The sequence below is a fragment of the Lasioglossum baleicum genome, chromosome 1 (assembly GCF_051020765.1).
Source record: "Lasioglossum baleicum chromosome 1, iyLasBale1, whole genome shotgun sequence".
Classification (NCBI taxonomy): Eukaryota; Metazoa; Arthropoda; class Insecta; order Hymenoptera; family Halictidae; genus Lasioglossum; species Lasioglossum baleicum.
The window spans coordinates 7,771,508-7,791,970 of record NC_134929.1 but is presented as its reverse complement, the minus strand read 5'-3'; the positions used below and the strand labels follow the sequence as shown (position 1 = coordinate 7,791,970).

General features: G+C 45.8%; 1 protein-coding gene across 2 annotated transcripts in view; it reads right to left on the bottom strand.

Moving 5' to 3' along the window:
- The window catches only part of LOC143214378 (uncharacterized), a 75,769-nt gene extending 59,331 nt beyond the window's left edge, over positions 1-16,438 (bottom strand). For both annotated transcript variants that reach the window (XM_076435370.1, XM_076435381.1), the window contains exon 1: positions 15,930-16,438. The gene's annotated coding sequence lies outside the window, so the exon portion shown is untranslated. The remainder of the gene's footprint in view (positions 1-15,929) is intronic.
- Between the last annotated feature and the right edge of the window lie 4,025 nt (positions 16,439-20,463).

Sequence of the window (20,463 nt, the reverse complement as noted above, 5' to 3'; positions counted from 1 at the left end):
TCTTTTTAATATCTTCACACGGGGTCTGAGGAATCCTTGAAAAAAAAGAGTAACGTTATCAGCATCTCATTGTTACCGGGGCTTGGAGAGAGGGGCGAGTGAAAGAGAGAGAGAGAAAGAGAGCCGTTGAAATGGCATACCGTGGCGGCGGCTAGGCTCACGATCCGAATAATGTCGGTCGGTGTATCCGAAGGAGGCAACCGGAGGTGTTAGTGGACTATAAAGAAAAGCAGAAGAAAGGTCGGCTCGTGCACGAGCCACACAGCGGGACACTGTTGTCCCCGTGGCCCAGGTGCAGGGCCACCCTCGTGTCCCCCTTCGTGTCCCCCCCACCCTTGTGTGTTACCTCTCTCACAGGTAAGAAGGTAAGAAGCAGAAGCCACACGGGGCAGAAAAGGTTACTCTTCGAGGTGGTGGACCGGTAAAGATCGACTCCTTGGCCCCCGAGGACAAGGCTCACGGGAAATAATGTGGCGACGGTGAACCGGATGCGAGCTTTGCGAACCACGAACGAGGACCGTCCACAGCTCAACGTATACGGACCCAAGCGCAGTTGTCTTACCCCGTGTAAGAACCAGATACGATCTCCATCGACTTCTGCCGCCCATTGGGGCCCACCTTCGGGACAGGTTCATGCGACGACAAAACCTGTCGACGCTCCCGACACGTCAGCCTTGAAAGGATGATAATCGCCGCTAAGGACACTCACGAAACCGACGGCGTCGTTAGACAATCGCCGCTGGTAATCGATACCTTATAAATGGTATCGTCCCCCTCCCCCCGGATAGTCAAACCCTCTCTTGATCCCCGCGCAATTGTAATTAAGTTTTACGGCCATGGCCTGTCGATGCCGAGATAGTTGCCAGACACTTTGCCGGTTCACGATCTATAATAACATCCCTCGCACCGGTAGTCTTTCTTTCGGGCAGAACTCCTCACTGCAGGCTGATCCTAACGGACGGGTTAAGTAGCTACTATCGTTCGGTCAGGAAAGGAATCGGACACCCACCGGACGCGAAGTTAGTGTCACTTTTCGGGGTTAATATCTGAGTCACGATTGGCAACCGTTGGACGTCAGGGTTTATGCGCCGGGTTCACGCCGGGGGACCATAAATCTTTATTGCACGCGTTCGTAGGGTACGGTACTGGGGAGCGTTGTGCATCTGTGGTTTGCCAAAATGGCTGGAAAGTCTCCACATCCTATTAAGGCGGTAGTATACCCTCGGATTGTAACTAGAAAGGGACTAGAATCTTACGAGATTTTGGGTCGAAAATATGGGTCCGGTACTTAACGTTGTTTGACCTTATTTGAGCAAATTTTGGGCTGGGTGAGGGCTCATTCTAAAGAGGAAGGTTGAACGCAGTGCGCTCTGGTCATCAAAGCAGTCAAAAAGTCTTTTAGAGACAGAAAAATGCATTGAAATCTGCGGGTTTTTTCCCTAGATTTTTACTCTACCTTGGGCCCTCATATTATTAGATATAAACATAATTTCGTTAAAATCATGACCAGAGCGCACTGCACCTAACCTTCCTCTTTAGAATGAGCCCTCACCCAGCCCATAATTTGCTCGAATAAGGTCAAACAACCGAAGCGCGCAAACCCATATTTCGACATGGTTTCGACCCAAAATCTAGTAAGATTCTAGTCCCTTTCTAGTTACAATCCAGGGTGTACTAGCCCCTTCAGTATACAATTCTGATCGTTTACTCGAATGTTGTCGAATGTTAAAAATGTACCTTTCCACACTTCAAAACCATTGAAGCGACAGACAAATTTTTATTCGATTCCAGAACTTTGCAATTAACGCGGATTAATCGAATAATTCAGTTACACCTTGCAACTCCTTTCGGAACCCCGGGTCTCCAGTTAGCCCGGCAGCAAATTTTACGGTTTCCCACGGACCCTAAGCGAATCGAAGCCCTAGCAATCGGAGGCAATCTGCGAGACCCGGGTCGAAGCTTCATCTCGATATTCCTGGGAGACCGAGGGTCGCGTCGCCTTAATACAGTAAACGACAGGCGGCCGGTGTCGATCTCGGAAAAGTAAGGAAACTCGGCGGGCCGGCAAGGTGAAACGAAGGTAAAACGACAACTACGTCGAAGCCCGCGAAGGGAGGATCTCGATGGAAACGGGGAGAACCAGTCGTTGGATCGAACCGGGGGAAAGGAAACTTCTCTGGCTGGAAACGAGCGAGGTGGAGCACACAGTCTGTTACTATCTTATTACAAGCCTCCGCAAATGGTCTTCATCAAGGTAAGACCGTGTTCCAGCAGCCCGACGCGCTTCCTTCTTCTTCTTTTCTTTCGTATCTTCCCTGTAACCCCTTCCTCCCGGGGCCCGTCCCTTTCGTATAGCACTCTCCCATTTTTTCCAGGTGATTCCTACACCGTCAGCTCTCCGAAGAGAGTGTGAGAAGATAGGATAGAGAAGAAGAGGTGGATGACTTTCGTTCGTGGTGGTCGGCAAACTGGACAGAGGATAGGTCTGGCGACGAAGGAGATGAGAACGAAAGAGAGGTCGTTTCGACGTTATTAATCTCGGAATGGCCGTCACGCGCGACGACGCGACGCGACGACGGTCATGGTGGTTTCGTCGTAGTGCATCAGGATGGATAGATAGGGGAGCACCATGACTTCCAGAGTTCATTCTTCATGGTCGAGTGACTTTTGCGTATATACAATGTATACGAACCAGCGGACGATTAACGATCGTACCTTCGTTGCGCTCGTTAAGCGACAGTTCCTTTTTCTTTTTCGAGATGAGCGAGCCCCTCGGGGGTGGGGGGAATCGAGAGGTGACCACCAGTTGGACGATGAAGAGGAGAGAGCCGGAGGAAGAAGAGGAGGAGAAGGAGATGAAACTGGTACACACCGAGATCATCCCCTTGGCCGAAGACGAATGATCCGGACCCCAAGCTGGATACATTATCGCTCGTGTGTGCGAGCACAGACTGCAGCACGAGCACGGGGCGACACTTTCGTAGAATCGTGGATCGAGTCCGTGACGACGATGGCGATCTGGAAGAGGTCCTCGAGCCAAGGTCGTACGACTAATAATAACTCGCTGGCCAGGAATCGATTTCCATCACGGCCAGACCCGATACAGACCACGTAGGACGACCATTTCGCCCTAGTCCTACGCGATCTATCGATACAACCGTCGCGTCGATTCGACGATCGATCGGTTGCCCGATCGGGATCCACCTTATTTCACGGCTTGCGAAACGCGTGGGATTCGTGGGCGTGCCGGGTGACAGCGAAAGTTGGACCACTCTATTGCTTCATTCTCTAACTGTATCGAGTTATGGTGCCACTCCGGGCCCACGAATATAATCGAATGATCTTTGCGCAATCCCCGAGCAATATACACGTGGAACTTACGGCAACAATTATAAATAGAGGCGAAAGTGGAGCAGATCGTTTGACGAAAGTCCTCGTGTTGATTATTCATCGCCAGTTTAGCGAATTGATTAACTTTTAATGCGATCTCCATTTTGTCTGTTACGAAGTGTCTATAGTTCGAGGGCTCAGAAGGCAATTAGTGTAAGTCGAATTTGCACTCGAAATCAACCCCGGTAGTCCAGGCAACGAAAAGTTGTAGAGGGAAATGGAAGGAACACAATTTTTAACTTTGGGTCTTTGTTTGGACTAGTGAGGAGGTAAACATACTAAAAGTCGCCACTTCGAGAAGGGTCCCCTTTTTCGGTTTCCCGCGTATATCTCGGAAACTATGCGTCCCAGCGATAAGACCATTCCATACAACATTAAAGCTGACAAAATGTGCCACAGGATTGATTCGATTCAGTTTTTCGCTATCTAGCATAGTTTCCGAGATATCCGCGCTCAAAGTTCACTAAACAAAAAACGTGAGGCAAAAATTTCTTTTTCACAATTAGTGAACTTTGAGCTCGGATATCTTGGAGACTATGCGAGATAGCGAAAAACTGAATGCAATGAATCTTGTAGCACATTTTGTCAACTTTAATTTTGTATGGAATGGTATTCTCGCTAGGACACATAGTTTCCGAGATATAAGCGGAAAACCGAAAAAGGTGACTTCTACGTGGCCCCCTGTATAGGGAGTAGGGACTTTTAGTATGTTTACCTCCTAACTAGTCCAAACACAGTCCCAAAGTTAAAAATTGTGTTCCTTCCATTTCCCTCTACGCCCCCCTTATGAGAATTCATTGACTGGACTACGGGTCCGTGCTGTTTCTTAGATCGTGCAGTTCCCGTTTTCTTAGCTCAAGACTCTACTGTATCTCTTGGCTGCTGTTTCTCTCAATTAATATACAAAATCTGTAGTTGGTGTAAAGACAAGGAACTGCAACAAGGAAAAAATTCTCCGTGCATAGCACTGTTGTGTTTAGCAAGTAATTACGCGGTATGGAGTTAACTTCACCTTGATCGACGTCTCTCGAAGTGAAGAAGATAGGTAGAGATTGACAAGGTAAACTAATGAAATGCGTAATGGCCGTCGATCAGGGGATATTTATCGCACCGAGGAATTCCATTGGATTTATCGAAAATGGAACGTGATCGGGCAACCGTGCACCGCCGCGGCCGTTATATAATTTTCAATTAGCTCGGTGATTTTTTTTCCTCGATTCTCTCGCGCGAATAATCGTGAGAGAATCCCGACAACAATCGTAGGAAGTGGTGGGTAGGGTATGGTCAGGCACGGGTACGAAGATCCACGGGCATGAGAGTACCAATGATCACGGGGATTTCCTATGTGTCAACGGTTCCGCTCTATTTTTTTTCTGACGGACCGTGGAACTCCGCTGGCCATAATAAACCAACAGAAAACGAGACCTGTCTTTGAATGGTTCGACGTTTAACATTTTCTATTACATTTGCATTCCATTGTATCGATAGTTTCGAGTATAATTGTTCCGTGTAAGAGAACACCGTGGAAGATATATGCATAGGTGTAATTCGAACGAGCCGCGTCGGGTCTCGGGTGAGACAGCGCGCGAGAGAGGAAGAGAGAAAAAGAGAAGCGTACACTCTTCTCGAGAGGATCGTTCCTCGAGATCGTCTAATGGCGTTAAAGCAGAAACTAAGCACCGGTTAGAAAATTTACCGTTACGAGAGGGGGCCGATTACCATTCGAGATTAGTTCGCGGGCCTGAGATCGCGTCTATATCTGCCCGTAGATGTTACACGCTCCTTTTTCCCGTGCGTTCGAGATTAAAACGGCCTGGCTCGCGTGCGTTTCATCAACGGTAAAGTTCCATCAATTCGCCCGGAATTTGTATCTGCCACGGCCGCACGATATCGTATCGCGCTGCGTTCCCCTCCCTCCCCTCCCTCCCTCCTTGTTCGACCAGTTCGTAAATCGCTGTACCCGACGATCCACCTTCGCCAGGAATTAACCATAAATTGTGCAATCGGACGGAATTCAAATTACGCCCCGTTAGCCGGCCACGGACTCTCCTTTGCCAATTCCCGGACGCGATAACAGTAAGAGCGACAGGATTATCAGGGCTACCAGCCGCGCACTATGCCCTGCCCAGTTTCACAAAATGCCAGACCCGTTTGTCGAATGAATTCATTAGCCGGCGACATACCTACCGCGAAATAAAAAACGTTATTTAAATTTAAAGTGTTATTTGCTACGGTCCTTGAAATTGTTCGATCGATAAATCCGCATTTCTTGTAGCGCGTACTTCCGATGAAATTGAAAAACCACCAGCATTTTTTCATTTGTCACGGAGAACGTCTGAACTCTTGTATTCTACATTCAATTTATTTAATTATTTCATGTGCACAATGTAAAACAGATTAGGTACAACAAAATTGATCTGGGTTGGAACAAATATCATGATATTGGAATTCAAATTGCTTCGAGTGCAAAGGGTTAATTCTTGTTATCATTAAACATAAACACTAAAAATTACTGTGCTACTTCACGAGAATAACAAGATTCATTTAGACTTTTGCAGGAAGCAGCTCGTACATTTTACGTGACAGTAAGTCAACGGTAAATGTACAAGAAAAACAGATTAAAACGGCTCCCATAAAATACACATATCCAACCGGTTTGAACAATTCATTGGTCGCGAAGCAACTGCCAAAAACTCCCTGGTCAGACGTACAGTTACGTCCACTTTTTGTGGACCGTCCAGTACGGCCGAAGCTTCCTTAATATTCCGTTAAATCGGCGTTCGAATGACGTCACGAGAAATCCCCGAATCACCGTGGCTGTTGCGTCGAACAGTTTCGCGTGCCCGCGAAAAAGTCACGAGGCTGAAATCACGATCTCATTTCTCATTAACCGAACACCGTACGGCCTCGAGCGAGCCCACGATGAGCCCGAAGAACAGTACGAACGAACGGCCGCCGGTTGATCTGATCGCCTTTAATTCGCTGTATAATGTTACGCGCTATTGTACTTAATTCCGCTGGCTGTTACGGTACCAGCTTCTCCAGAACACCCTGTGTGTGCCGGCGGAGATTCTTTTATTGCTAACTATAATAAATAACCGCGCAGCCGCCTTCGAGGGTACGCCGAATATGGAAGGATTCGCCGGGAATTGAATCGCGGTCGTCCTAGCGGAACGCTTCGATCCTCCGGCCTGCGATATTGCCTCCTGTTCTGTCGTGTATCTGGATCGAGAGCAGCCGAAATAGCTTCGAGAATTCTTAACTTCGAGGGACATCCAACTGTACATTCGACATCTGCGGAAACATCCAAGCTCGAAGACTAAATTCAATTGATTGTTCCGCGGTACTGAGACCGTTTAAATTACAGCAGTGGACAAAAGTTTAAGGACGCTCTAAAAAGTCGATAACTATTTTAATATTGTACTATATTATTTGTACTTCTTTGGGAAGCTAGAGCAATTAGTACACTACAGGATGTGAAAAGAAATTTTTTCAAAAATTGCGATTGATCGGAATTGTTGAAAAAATATTATACTAAAAGTTGCATTTTTAATTTTTTTATGTGGGCCTATATTGAAAATTTTGCGTTCTGTTGTTACACCTAGCGATACAGTACCATTTTGAAATCCTCTTCAAGATAAACTCAATTTAAAAAAATGTTATACTAAATCTTGAAATATACAGTGGTCAAGTACACTTGAAATATAAGGAACCTTCATTTCATTGTTGTTAACCTGCTATTTCTACGAGGAGTGTCTAACGCTCAAAAGATGCTATAAAATGGCACAAAGAAATATGTATACTAACTAGACCGCAGACCTCACTTAAAAACATGATCTGTATGAACTGCGACAAGCAAGAGTTAAAAATTTGAGGTCATAAAACAGGCTCCACATTTTTCTAATAAACGAACAAATCTCGCAGTCTCGCAATTACATCGAGCTTCGACAAAATTAAATAGACTGAATTTCTAACAAAAATGGGTGGATGAGATATAAACATCGTAACAAATTTCTACGTAACAATTGTTTGCAATCAGTATTTTTATAAATTCGCCGAATCCGGCTCCTGCGTTTGACCGATTATCGACGCTCGGAGAGTTACCGAATGGCGCCGCGCCGGTGTTACAAAAGGGAACGACAGGGGCCATTACACGGCTTAATAAAACGGCAATCTGTTACCGGTTACCGGATTATTTCGGTGAATAAACGGCGAACGTCGCGTGCACGACCCGCCTTCTTTGTCCGCTGGACGCAGAAAGAATGTCCGAGGGACGAGGAAACAGAAAAGGAGAGGAAGAGACAGAGAGAGGAAAAAAGAGACGAATAGGTCACCGACCGACCGGTTGTCACTGACAATTCCGTCGAGCGACAGGTATGCCTACATTATTAGAGGGAACTAGGCCAATAGTGCAGGTTCACTAAACCACCGTAGACTGGATTACACCTTTAATTTCGTTCGTTCCGGGACCGGGCCCCAAAAATATTTCAGGTCACCAGTGCTCTGACCGAATTACACGAGAACTGTGTCTCGTGCGCGCTTATTGTTATTCATCCGCGAAGGGTTCTCTTTGTTACGTATTTTACTTTTCTTTGGGACTTTGTTCGCCTTCGAGACCCGATGAATCAGCCAGCTGATTCAACGAGGACCGCACAATACGGCGGAAGACCGACATTTTGTGTTTCTTCGGCTTGAAAGCGTCGGGTTTGAATAATAATCGCGGGCTTCGTGCAGAAACAGCTGCAGCGATACTGCTTTAGAACAGTATCGGAACGCAGTCCAGTATTTTATAAATTTTTGCTGAAGGTTATCCTATCAGTAATGAAGTTTTCCATGATTTTGTAAAATGAAGAAATTTTATGATTTCGTGAAATGCAAGAAATTTTATAATTTTGTAAAATGTAGGAAATTTTATGATTTTGTGAAATGTAAGAAATTTTATGATTTTGTGAAATGTAAGAAATTTTATGATTTTGTGAAATGTAAGAAATTTTATGATTTTGTAAAATGAAGAAATTTTATGTTTTCGTGAAATGTAAGAAATTTTATAATTTTGTGAAATGTAAGAAATTTTATGATTTTGTGAAATGTAAGAAAATGATTTTATAAAATGTAAGAAATTTTATGATTTTGTAAAATGTAAGAAATTTTATGATTTTGTGAAATGTAGGAAATTTTATTATTTTGTTATTTACAACCTATTAAAATTATTAAGAGAAGGAATCATACTTGATTATAATTGATTGATTAATTATATTGATTATAATTGATGCAGACAATTTTTATTTCGCGTAAAAATCCGCAATCTACTAATGAAAAATTACGCGCGCGTATTTAGAACTCTGCCCAATCTGAAGTTATAAAGTTATAAAGCTATTCTAATTGAAGAAATGGTCCTAGAAAAGACAACTTCGACCGTGATTTATACAAGGATGAGGTGTTTGTTCAAAAAATAGTTTTTCCGCCGTCGGAGGGGTTTGTTAATGAATACATAGATGACGATCGTAATGCGAACGAAATCGAGTCGGTCGATTAACGTTCTGGAACCCGTTCGTGCGCTCGTGCAATACGTGCGACGAGTCCAAAGCTCGTTGCTCCGAGGAGATTCGTGCGCGCATTGAAATTCCCTCCGATCTCGGCCGGGCAGAGTAGCCGATTTTTATCGAGAACACGACTGGTTACCGTGCAGAGCTCATAAACCGCATTCGACATCGGGGCACGGGCAACCACGTAAGGAATACGAAGTATCACAAGGTAAACCCATTCGTGGTATTTCAATCGCCTGGACAGAAACCGTTCGAAACCCGTTCGGACTTCGGACCGTACGCAACGAGGCTCTCTTGTAAAACCGTGCCGCGTGTGTTCCTCGACGACCGTCGCGTGTCCACTACATGATCGTCAAAATACTCTATGTTTATTTAAAACTATACCACGATACCAACATCACAGAATCGATAGAAAATCAGCAACTACTTCTCTTAAAACTGTTTAATTCTTTTTTAATCATTTATATTTTTAATTGTATCACTTTTACTTTTCGTGATGGTTCAATTCAGGGCATTCGGGTTATGGTACCATTTTAACCAGAATGGTCAACTTCAAATTCTGACTACTTTTAGTAATTTACTTGAATTTTGTATTGCTCTGTCAATGCACGTGATGGTTGAATTAAATTCAATGTTGAAACGAAGCTAACTGTATTTAGATTGTGGTACCATTTTGTTAAAATGGTAATTTGAGGTACCTTAAATATATGAAGTACCAAAAAGCTTCAATTTTAAGAATCTGATTGCTAAATCAATTTTTCTATTAATGTCTGCATTCGAAGCAAATCATTGGTGTACTACATCCGAGAAAATAAAGAGAACAATAACCTGAGATCTAAATGGGACAAATATAAAAATACTTCTGGTGCAACCTCCTTAAAAATGTATTAAAACTGTCTCCAAGAATAGACTCCAATGCCTACTCTATTCTATAATTTCAGACAGTATTGAACAACTGGGACGTCACAGGTAATTTCCAATGAAAATCTGTAACGACCGAAGAGTACTCCTGACACGCGTCGACGATTACTATCGAACTGCTTCCTCGAAGTTGCACCGGCTCGTAGAGTAATCCGTGAAACCGACGTAAAATCGATATTCTTTCGTTTTTCGTGACGGCTCGTGGCACTTGCTTCTCGACGAGATTATCGAACGTTTCTATTCCGGTGTTCATCCTCGAGTCAACGACCGAACTCTTCGAATTCTGTACGGTACGGTTCTCGTTCATTCACGTCCTGCGAATCGTATCCGAATTCCGAGATAATCGTGGGAGGAACGTACACGAATGTGTGCTTCGAAGATTCGGCGTTCGTGTCGCCACGAAACCGTGACGTTGAATTAGCACTCGACGCAAGAGGAACGCGTGCCCGGAATATTAGAAACGTTATCGACGGTACCGCAAACTCCGTGCGAATGGCACCACCCCGATGCCTAGGCAACCAGTTTCGAAGAATTGGTATTCTATTCCGACGCTATCTTGTATAGCAAATGCCACCTTAAGCTGTCACGCAAGCTTTTATCAATATTTAACACGTTGATTGGCGGCCGAACATCTTCCCACGGGAGCCGAACGCAAGATGCTACGTGATGGAAAAGTCATTGTACGATTCTTTATCATTGAATCGTCTATATCCCATTCTCATTGTCCGAGGAAATGCAAAGTTTCTGTTGGATACAAATTTATTTCTTCTCTTAATCATTTTAATCAACTGGATCGAATATTGTGATTTTCTAATGCGTTCACTGCACCATTTTTCTTGTAAATGCATAAACAAAGAATCGTATTAAACTTAAAACTCGTCTACACATCGACATCTTTAGAAGTACGCATATAATTCCTAAATGTATCATTTAATTATGTACATAACAAAATATCAGTACATATTGTTCATTGTCTTCATTACTTAACGTTATGCTTATAACTGGACTGCGGATCTTTATGCATTTTTAGCAAAATTGAGCAGATGAAATTGAAAATTGTAGGAAAATTTTTAAAATTGAAGATGTCAATATATGATTTCTCATCTATTAAAATTATCGAGGGACGAAATAACATTCTGTTTGGTTCCTATTCCTTGCAATCGATACAGACAGTTTTTATTTTGCATAAAGATCCACAGTCTAATTATAACTAATGTTCTCACATAACCTCAAAACCTAAACAATATACAATGAAGTAACCACATGATTAAAGTATGTAAAGTCCTTAATAATTGTGTTTCATTAAAATAATTATTTGTCAGGTAAATTGTTTGGTTACTTTCCGATATGTGAACGACTGTATCCAACATGGCGGACGATGTGGATCGTTATAGACGACCGGGAAAGAAATGCTCGTTTCTAATGACGGAAAATTCGCCGAAGCGTAAGAGGAAATCCGTCAGGATCATTGGAATTTTGTCGACCGTCAACGTTTACCGGGAATGAATAATTGATCGGTTTTTTTCGGGCTGCCCCGATATACGGTGAATACAGAATTTCACGGGTCGATGGGCCGAGACTCCGTGCTCGATATTTTTAATAGCTCTTTTCCAATAGCGGCCGGGCCGGTGTCCGACGAGGAAGTCTTCCTTTTTGAAACGTTATGTGGCACGTCGATGGAACGAACCCTCTCTTTTGATACACGATGGGTTTTAAATAGTCCGACGCTCAAAAGGTACACCTTCGTACCGCGACAGAGGTGTAACGGGTCACGTTCGTTGACACCTTTTGACACAATGATCAGCATGCTTCAGATTCTAAGCTTTCACGGAAATTCTGATGCTCAACACCGTTCGTATTCATGCAAATGCAAAATTCTACGAGGTAGTTTGTATAAACCGTTATCTATAACTATTATCTGAACTGATCTATTATCTATAGACAGCGGATTTTACGCATTTCTGACAAAAATGAGTAGTTTTTTATGTTATTTTAAACCTATTCAACATATTAAGAAAGAAAATAAATGTCTATTTTACTCCAGTATGTTGCAAATAAGGTAGAAAATTTATATTTTGCATAAAACTCCGCTGTCTAATTATCTATATGGAAAGTTAAAGAATTATACGCAGTACGAACTCAATTATCGTCCCGCATAATTCGAGTCACCGGCTGGGACATTCGAATAAAGAGAAAATAAACGAAACGTGGAATACATTAAATCCATAAATCTCTGTCCGAGATTCCGGATCTGGGAATCCGAATAACGCGATAAAACTGGAGTCCTTCCGTGAAGGTATTCAAAACTCGTCGGCAAGATGGCGTGACGTTATCGCTGACGAAGACAGATACGCGGCCGAGCAAACAGCGGCAGATTAATTCTTCCCATTAAGCAAAGATTAATAACGAATTCCAGAACTTGAAGTCCACTGTTAACTATCGTTTGAATTTTGAACAGCGTCTCGTCATTCAAACTACAACCTGTCGATCCAAATTGCAGGGAATTTGAGACAGACGAGGGAAATTCGGGGAACGATTAAGGTTTTCAACGCGCCGCGCCGCGCCGGTGCGGTCGAAGTCGCTCCGTTTAGGCCGAGAAGAGGCGGTCACGCGACTCGAATTCGTGTCATCTCTCGGTTTTTACCGTTCCGTGTGGGCCTACGTGATTCAAAACGGTTGCTCGAGCGAGGAACCGAACGCGAAGAGTCGCGGACACGCACATATTGTAACACCACGACGAATTTCTTGCCCAACGAGATCCCCCTGAAGCCTGTACTTTCACTGCGATAATGCGGCGCCGGTTTATATTTTTGGTCGGCGGATTCACGAAATCGTCGACGCTAATCGGCCGGCTCCTGCATGCATCGTTTGCTCGCCGAGCAACTTTTCAGGAACGAACGGATCCGCTGCGGGGAATCCCCTGCACGCCATTGCCGATCGCGTGTCGTGCCAAGAAGTTGTGCGACACCGTTTTCAGGCCTCGTGGAATCGAACTAACTCTGCCCGCGATAAGCCTCTGCTCAAACAAAAATTAAACGAACGGAAGAAAAATGCCGGAACACGACTTTGCTACTCTGGAATTGCTGAAGTTCTAGTTTCAATTTAATCATTGGAACAGCGTGTTCTTTGCCATGATCTCTAGCTATTTTTCAATGAATTCTGGTGTACTTTTAGTAGCATCAGTTAGTTTGAAGGTGCATAATGAACATCTTTATGCAAAAGAAAAATTGTCTGAGTGAAATGTGATCTTCTTCCATTAATAATTTGAAAAATTCTTTGTCTTGCTGCTGCTTCAGCTAACCATTATTGTCATAAGTGCATCAAATCCACAGTATACTTATGAAGATGATGAGGTTCATGAAGATCCTACGAATATGTCCACAGATTATATTATAGTAATTGCGGTACATTACTTGAACTAATTTTTATAGAATGTAGACATATAAACAAAAGTAAAGTAAGAGCGAATACCAGATTCTTTCATAGTCATTCGTGTACAGAAACAAGAGGTTCGAAAGATTCAATGTATTTTTCGAAATATGCCGTGACCGATCCGAAGTCGCTCTTCGCTTTTTCCAGTATTTGAGATTCGCGTCGTTCCTAACGAAGGCGACCGAGAAGTTATGTAAAAATCTGTCCCCTTTCTTCCGCGATGGATCGCAATCGAGCGTCGGATCGATTCTCCACGGTGATTGCTCGCGGTTCGCGTGCCTCTCGGGGATCCGCTTCTTACTTACACTCCATTACTTTATTTCATTTTCGTCGTCGCCGCGCGTCTAACGAGCCACCGAGCTTCCCCGCAGCTGTTGTCCGTCGAAGCACACGGCCAGAAGACGGTCTCGGTAATTAGCGTTTAGTAATTAGCAATTAGCCGGGTGAACCGTATGCAAGAAGCCGGGTAATCAGCGTATTGTGCGCAAGGATGAAGGAAATACGCATGCAAATGGGGGCCGGTGGTAACGATGGAGCAGAACCTGTCTCGCGTTTCCAGACGTTTTCTTTCCAATGATAAACCATTCCACTTTGGAATCGGTGGCTAAAGGCTACGCGAAAACGTACCGAAGCTTATTACACACTGCTGGACGGGTAATTCCACGTAACAAATCGAGAATGAGTGTCCTTGAGCGAATCGTGTCTGCGGACCTTCAAACTCGATTTCTAGCCGCCGCCGATGCTCGGACCTGCGGGACTCCGGTACCATTTTCTTCGAAATACACGGAAATTCTACTATAATCGTATTATAAATTTTTGTAGATACAGTTAGCATTGACAAGAGTAATTTCTTGGCTCCGTAGACGTTAAACTTTGAGAAACCCTTTCCTCACCGCTTAAGGATCATCCGAAAGGAAATCATTGCGATCGGACAAGCGAATTCCGGTGTGACAGAAATTTCCACGGATCAAGAAAGTCGATCACTATGCTTTCTAGCGTGGAATCAGCGCCTCGTTGAGAGCTCGCCGACGTCTAGCTCGAGGAGAGCGCCAAGTTTCTGCCACTTCGCAAGACTTCCGACAAAACGCGGCAGGGTTATCGACTCCTGGCGCGCATTCCTTGCCGCGTGAAATAGAAACACCGGGTTCGCCGGGATAATTAACGGTCGCATAATTAATTGGTCGTGGCGACTGCGAGCGCGGCGCGTAGGTGTGCTCGCGCGGCGTTGATTAGAAAAGCGCGGCGTTTCCTGGCGAGGGTGATTCCAGCACACACGCTCGTCGACGTCGTGTGATCATAGATCGTAATGCAATCGCGACTTCTCCACGGTACTTCGACCGTGACAAATTCGTTCTCCCTCTCTTCTGTTCTGTTCTCTCGGCGCGCGAGAGAGCACTGGCCCTCCGCGGCGTCGCGTAGCGTCGCGGCGAAGGGAACGACTGAGCGAGGAACAACCACCCCGGATAGATCCCCGGATCGCACGATGTTACCTCGTCGTTCTGTCAGGCGAAAGAATTCGATTCACCGCGGGAGTTCGACGCTCGATCAGGCGCGCGTCAGCCGTCCCCGTGTCGGAGGAACGGTTCGCGGCTTCTTGCGGGATACAAAGGGGGTCTCCAACGGGCCCCGGAGGCTCACATTTCTCGGCGTTCTTCGTGGGCCCGGTCGCTCACGGGAACGATCCATTATTCCCGGTCCCTCGGATGCCTTTCTGACTCATTATGTCGGCGCGCGTCCCGCCGCGGACCCTGCTTTATATTCCGGCTCCGGACCAGTCACGGGAAAATCGATACAATTTCGGCTGTTCGCCTTTGTTTGGAACGATCGAGGATCGGGGATCGAGACTCGCGCATAGCTAGCCAGACTCACGAACAATTTTTTCCCCGTTCGTCGAAGACGCGTCCTATTCTTTGCTTCCCGTTCAGCGATTTCCGAATACACGGTCGTTACCGATACTCTCTTGTTGGTATTCAGACACTGTCTCTTAATTGTACGAAACGTTCGTGCCGCGGCCGACTAGCCATCGCGGGGCCGCAAGTCGACACGCATACCTATTGTACACCGCCTTGAATTATTTAGGCCCGGGCCCTCCTCTTTGACTCGGTTTCTCGGGCCCCGATCGGTCCATCTTCGCATGACCGACGCGCTAACGATCCTCCAGCGACCGATTCTCGATCCCGTATCCACTAAACGCGTTTCGTTTCGGAGTCGAAGCCTCGAAGTACCGCGGAACGCGTAACAGGTGTAAGTCCGAGGGAACGGTTACGGCACGCGGTTTAATCGACGGTCCGCGTAGGACCTCCTCTCTCTCTCTCTCTCTCTCTCTTTCTCCCCTTGCACATAGTTTCCGATGAGAGAACACTTTCAGATCGAGGTGTATCCCGCGGCGAGGCACATATAGTCACAGTCCATAAAATCCACGGGGACTAACGGCGCGGAGGCGCAACAGAGAAGAAGAAGAAGAACGGCAACGTGCACCGTGCAACAGAATCACTGATCTTGATCACTTGGTATCACCAGTATACGAGCGTGCGTGCGGTGCGTGCGTGCGTTCGTGCGCGTCACTAGTCCACCTTCGTATTCAAAGATTCACCGGGGCATAGCAGAGGTATCCTCACTGGTTTTCGTTATGGGACTTACCTATCCAGGATGGTCGTCGACGATGGACGACCCTGATGATCCTCTCTCCAACGACGTGCTCTCTCCAGCGGGTCACACTGGATCGGTCGCGGCTCGATCGGGCGAGAGAAATTGGACGAACGGACAAAAAAGAAGTAACGTACACCCGTGTCGCGGATCGTTTTCCGTCTCCTCACACTTCGAGAATTTGGTCGATCGGTCGTGATTCCTTAATCCCCCCCGCGGCAAAAACTAATCGAGATCGGTGGGACGGTACACCGAAAACGATCTTTTTAGTCTGTCCGGCTCCTCTCTCGCACCCTCATAGATGGTGGTGCGAGGTTCAGAGCGTGTGTACTGTCTGTTAAACTCCGTTCGGTATGTATATGTATCCCAGAGTCCCTTCTCGTTTCTCTCTCTCTCTTTCTCTCTGTCTCTCTTTCTGTCCCGTCCCCTGAAAATTCACCGCGACACCGCACCGAACAGAAGTGAACTACTCGTGCGCCGCCGGTTCACGGTACCTTAAATACCTTGGCAGCCGCGCCACCGCCGCCTCCGCCGCCGCAGCACGCCACCGCCACCACCGATGTGCGTCGTGCGGCCCCCTACCTCAAACCCGCCCCACGCCGCGCGCGCCGATTGGCGAGGGAGAGGAGCCGATGTGTGCCCGCCGGCTACACCGGACCATGCTCTCTTCCTCTCCTGTCATCCTCTCCCCCTCCTCTCTTTCTCTCTTTCTCGTACGCTCATCTTCTTCCCCTCCTCTCCGCCCTTCTCTCTCTCTCTCTTTCTCCCCCGTTCCTTCCCTCCCTCCCTTCCACACCCCGCGCGGTTCTCTCTTTCCGATCTTCTCCCTTTTCCATCTTCCTCTTTCTCGCTAACCTCTTCGCTCTCCTCCGGTAATTCAACCACCGACCGTGCGTCCGCAGGACTCTCCGCGGGCTTCTTCTTCTTCTTCTTCTTCTTCGTCTTGTGCACGCTGTCTCGCGTGCGTGCGTGTGTTTTTTCCCCATTTTTGCGAGACCGTTTCGTCGCCAGGAATCCGAGACGGGAATTTGTAGGACGCGTCGTCGGTATTAGGTTCGATACGTTCCGACGACGATTCATTCCGGCCGTTGTTCTATCGGTCCGGAGAGTTCTTAGAGGGTCGGTTCGGATCAGGACGAGGAAGAGTTACGTAGAGAGCCGGTGCGAGAGCCCGATCCGATGCGCAATCGACGATGCGCCGCAGACCCCCGGAGAGCCCGAGAGGCCCTAGCCGAGCAGGAGGCGCGCATTCGCGCTCCGTACGTCGGTGCGTGCGCATCCGTTTTCCAGAACGGGTTCGCTGGATCTCTTGGTCTTCGACGAAGCTGTTCGCGGCAGGACGATCGAGCTACGAGATCCTCGCTCGATCCTCCCTTGTGATTCCGAAACCCCTTTGCCGCTACGCGTTTATATTCTACGGTTACAGTGATTAGAACTTCTTTGTCGTACAGAATCTTTTTTTCAAAGGAAAATTTATGTCTATTCACCGGTATTGTAGTCCTTCTCGGGTCGATATGTGTATACATCGGAGCCAGAGATTGTGCACGACATTCTTTCTTAATGGTTAGACACGTTTATAAATATATGACGCTCCATGAATTTAGACTCTCATGTGTTTAGACAGATGTTAGACCAGAAATATCTGCAACAATTTTACGGTGCAAGGGGTTAGGTCGTTGCTGCTTATTCTACTTTGTCGAATTTTCGATGTTGAAACGTCGGATCCTGGTGTCTGTCTCCTTCGGAGGAAAGTGCATTGCGCAGGGTAGCCTACGGGTACACGTTCTCGATCATGATTCATTTGCGGCGTGTCCTACGCCCCGGGACAATGTCGAAATTATGTTAAGGTCTATCCGGCACCTCGAGATGCTTGTCCGCTGGATTGGCAAATATGCCGTTGCTCGCCTAATTCGCTGACTCACTATCGGGCACCGCGTCGATGGACGCACGGTGGGACACACGATTCCATGGATCTCCAGGCGAATCGAAACGAGCTTGGCTTTCTCGGAACGCCACCGGTCAGGGTCCATTCCTCAGAACCTTCGGTCACTGATGGATCGATCTCTGTTAGGGGAATTTGCTTGTTCGCTTCCTAGTTTTAACCTGTACTACGGGACGCTGCTCTCTCTGTGGCCTTCGGGAATTTCCTAGGACCGTTTGTTCCTCGTTTCGAAGTCTGTCGAAAGCGATAGAAAAATGGCCATCTATGAAATTTGGTAGTTTCAATGTACTTTCTACTTTAATTCAGCTTGATTGGGGGGAGTGGTTAATAATTGTAATGAAAACTAATTATTCGACCGCGGATTTTATGCATTTATGACAAAGATGAGTTGGTGAATATTAATTTATTAGGCAAGCTTATTTAAATTATATTGAAGAAAGAATATCGGTTCTATTTGGCTCATGTTCTTTGTAATTGATGTAAACAGTTTTCATTAACCGACTTCGTTTTGCATAAAGATCCGCAGTCTACTAATTATAGTCGACGTTTTTATATTCTATAGAGTAATTCTCTAGTTTGTTAATAAGTGACACGAAAACGTTGAAGATAACGAATTTATGTTACGGTTCAGAAATTAGATTTTTATTTTCATTTCTCCACGACGAGCTTCTTCGTCATTTTTATTAACTTGTGTAACATATTTAGTAATCAATGAAGTTTGATGATGTCAAATGAGTTTTTCAAACTGCGTTGATTCTTTAAGAAAATCCTTGTACACTAGATTTTCTTCAACAATTATGTACATTTTCTGAAAATACCACGGAACCATTTTATGGTCACACACAGACTACCATTTTGTACAATACGTACAGTCTGTATAACAACAATTTTCCGAATGGAACAGTATAGTATTAATTTTCCACATACATTTATAAATTTAACTTGGGCTAAAATTGTGGAACGAAAATTATGATACTGAAGATTTATTATAAATCTACAGATTAGAATAGAACAATCATATTCAAATTGTTATTCGACACACACTAAGTGCATACAGCTACTGATCAAACTAATGAAGAGCAACGTCACCACCACAAGAACAATTCTCATTATCTTTCTACATTAAATCATGCAAATCGTAGGTAAAATAATCAACCTAATTCCATACGGCAACAAATTAATCAAGAGAGCAACGTCACCACCGCAAAAACAATTCTCATTATCGTTCTACATTAAATCACGCGAATCATCGTGATTGGAAAGCGAGGCGGATGATTCATCTACCGAAGAAGCGATTTCGAACGAGAAAATCCCCGTTTCGAAATGCCAGGGCGTAGCCGGCGCGCCAGGTTCGACGGCTTCGATTTCATCGTTAATCTCGTCCTGTATGAATCGGCTTTCACGATCCCGAGGGAAGCCACTTGACACCTCCATCTTCTCGATTCCACGCGTCGCGGCCACGCACATCCGAAAGGAGGAGGCTGCGTGCAGGTCTTCTAATATATTCGCGACGCGAGGAAGTCCATCGGACGGTGGTGGTGGTGGCTGGCTGGCGAAGAAGAGGTTGTACCTGCGGCCGTAAAGCAACGTCGCGTAGGATCTCTTCTGGGCCGGTGTCCCGTGGATATTCGAGACGTCGTTTCCAGCTGGGTTCACCTTGGTTCGGTTTAGTTCACCGGGCAGATGGAGCGGGGAGGAGAGAGAATTCGGTTCAGCGAACCGCGGCGAGCCGACGTAACTCTTACCTGGCGTGTTCGTTTGCTCGCATTGCCGCGGAATCGGTGCCATTGACACTGACATAATCACGCGACGCCCCCCCCGTCGGGGAATCCAGAAATCCGGTGAACAAATGGTGTTCCGCGGGAGATCATCCCGAAAATCAGAGAACACGAGCTAGAAAGAGAGGAGACAGTGTCTTGAAGACTCGGCGAACTTGACCTGGATCAGCGCTCTTCAGGTCTCACTGTTAAGGCGGTAGTATACCCTCGGATTGTAACTAGAAACCAACTAGAATCTTACTAGATTTTGGGTCGTGGTAGAGTTTGGGTTCATGGGTTTGCGATATTTCGCTTAATGTCCTTGTACGAGCAAATTTTGGGCTGGGCGAGAGCTCATTCGAAAGAGAAAGGTTCGCCGCATGGTGCTCTGGTCATCCCATCAGTCAAAAAAGAGTTTTAGAGACAGAAAAATACATTGAAATCTGCGGGATTTTTTCTCGATTTTTTCCCCAGGAGGAGAGACAGTGTCTTGGACAAGACTCGGTGAACTTGATCTGGATCGGCACTCTTCAGGTCTCACTGTTAGGGTTTTCAGGTGTAAGCCCTGGTGGAATTTCAGTTAGCTTTATCCAGCGATCGAAGACATGCTGATACTGGTGTCTGCTATTTTCTGGTTTATTACTCACCGATCAAAAAACATTTCTAATTGGTCAGCTAACTGAAGGGAGGGAAGATCTAACTGCAGAAAGCCTCAAATCTCTCAGGAAGAATCTAGTAAAATATCTAGTTGAGAAGTAACCATGCCCAGAAACTCAGGAAAGCGATTTAGGATTCTGGTCCTGAAGAGGACACTTCTTTCGTTCGTAGG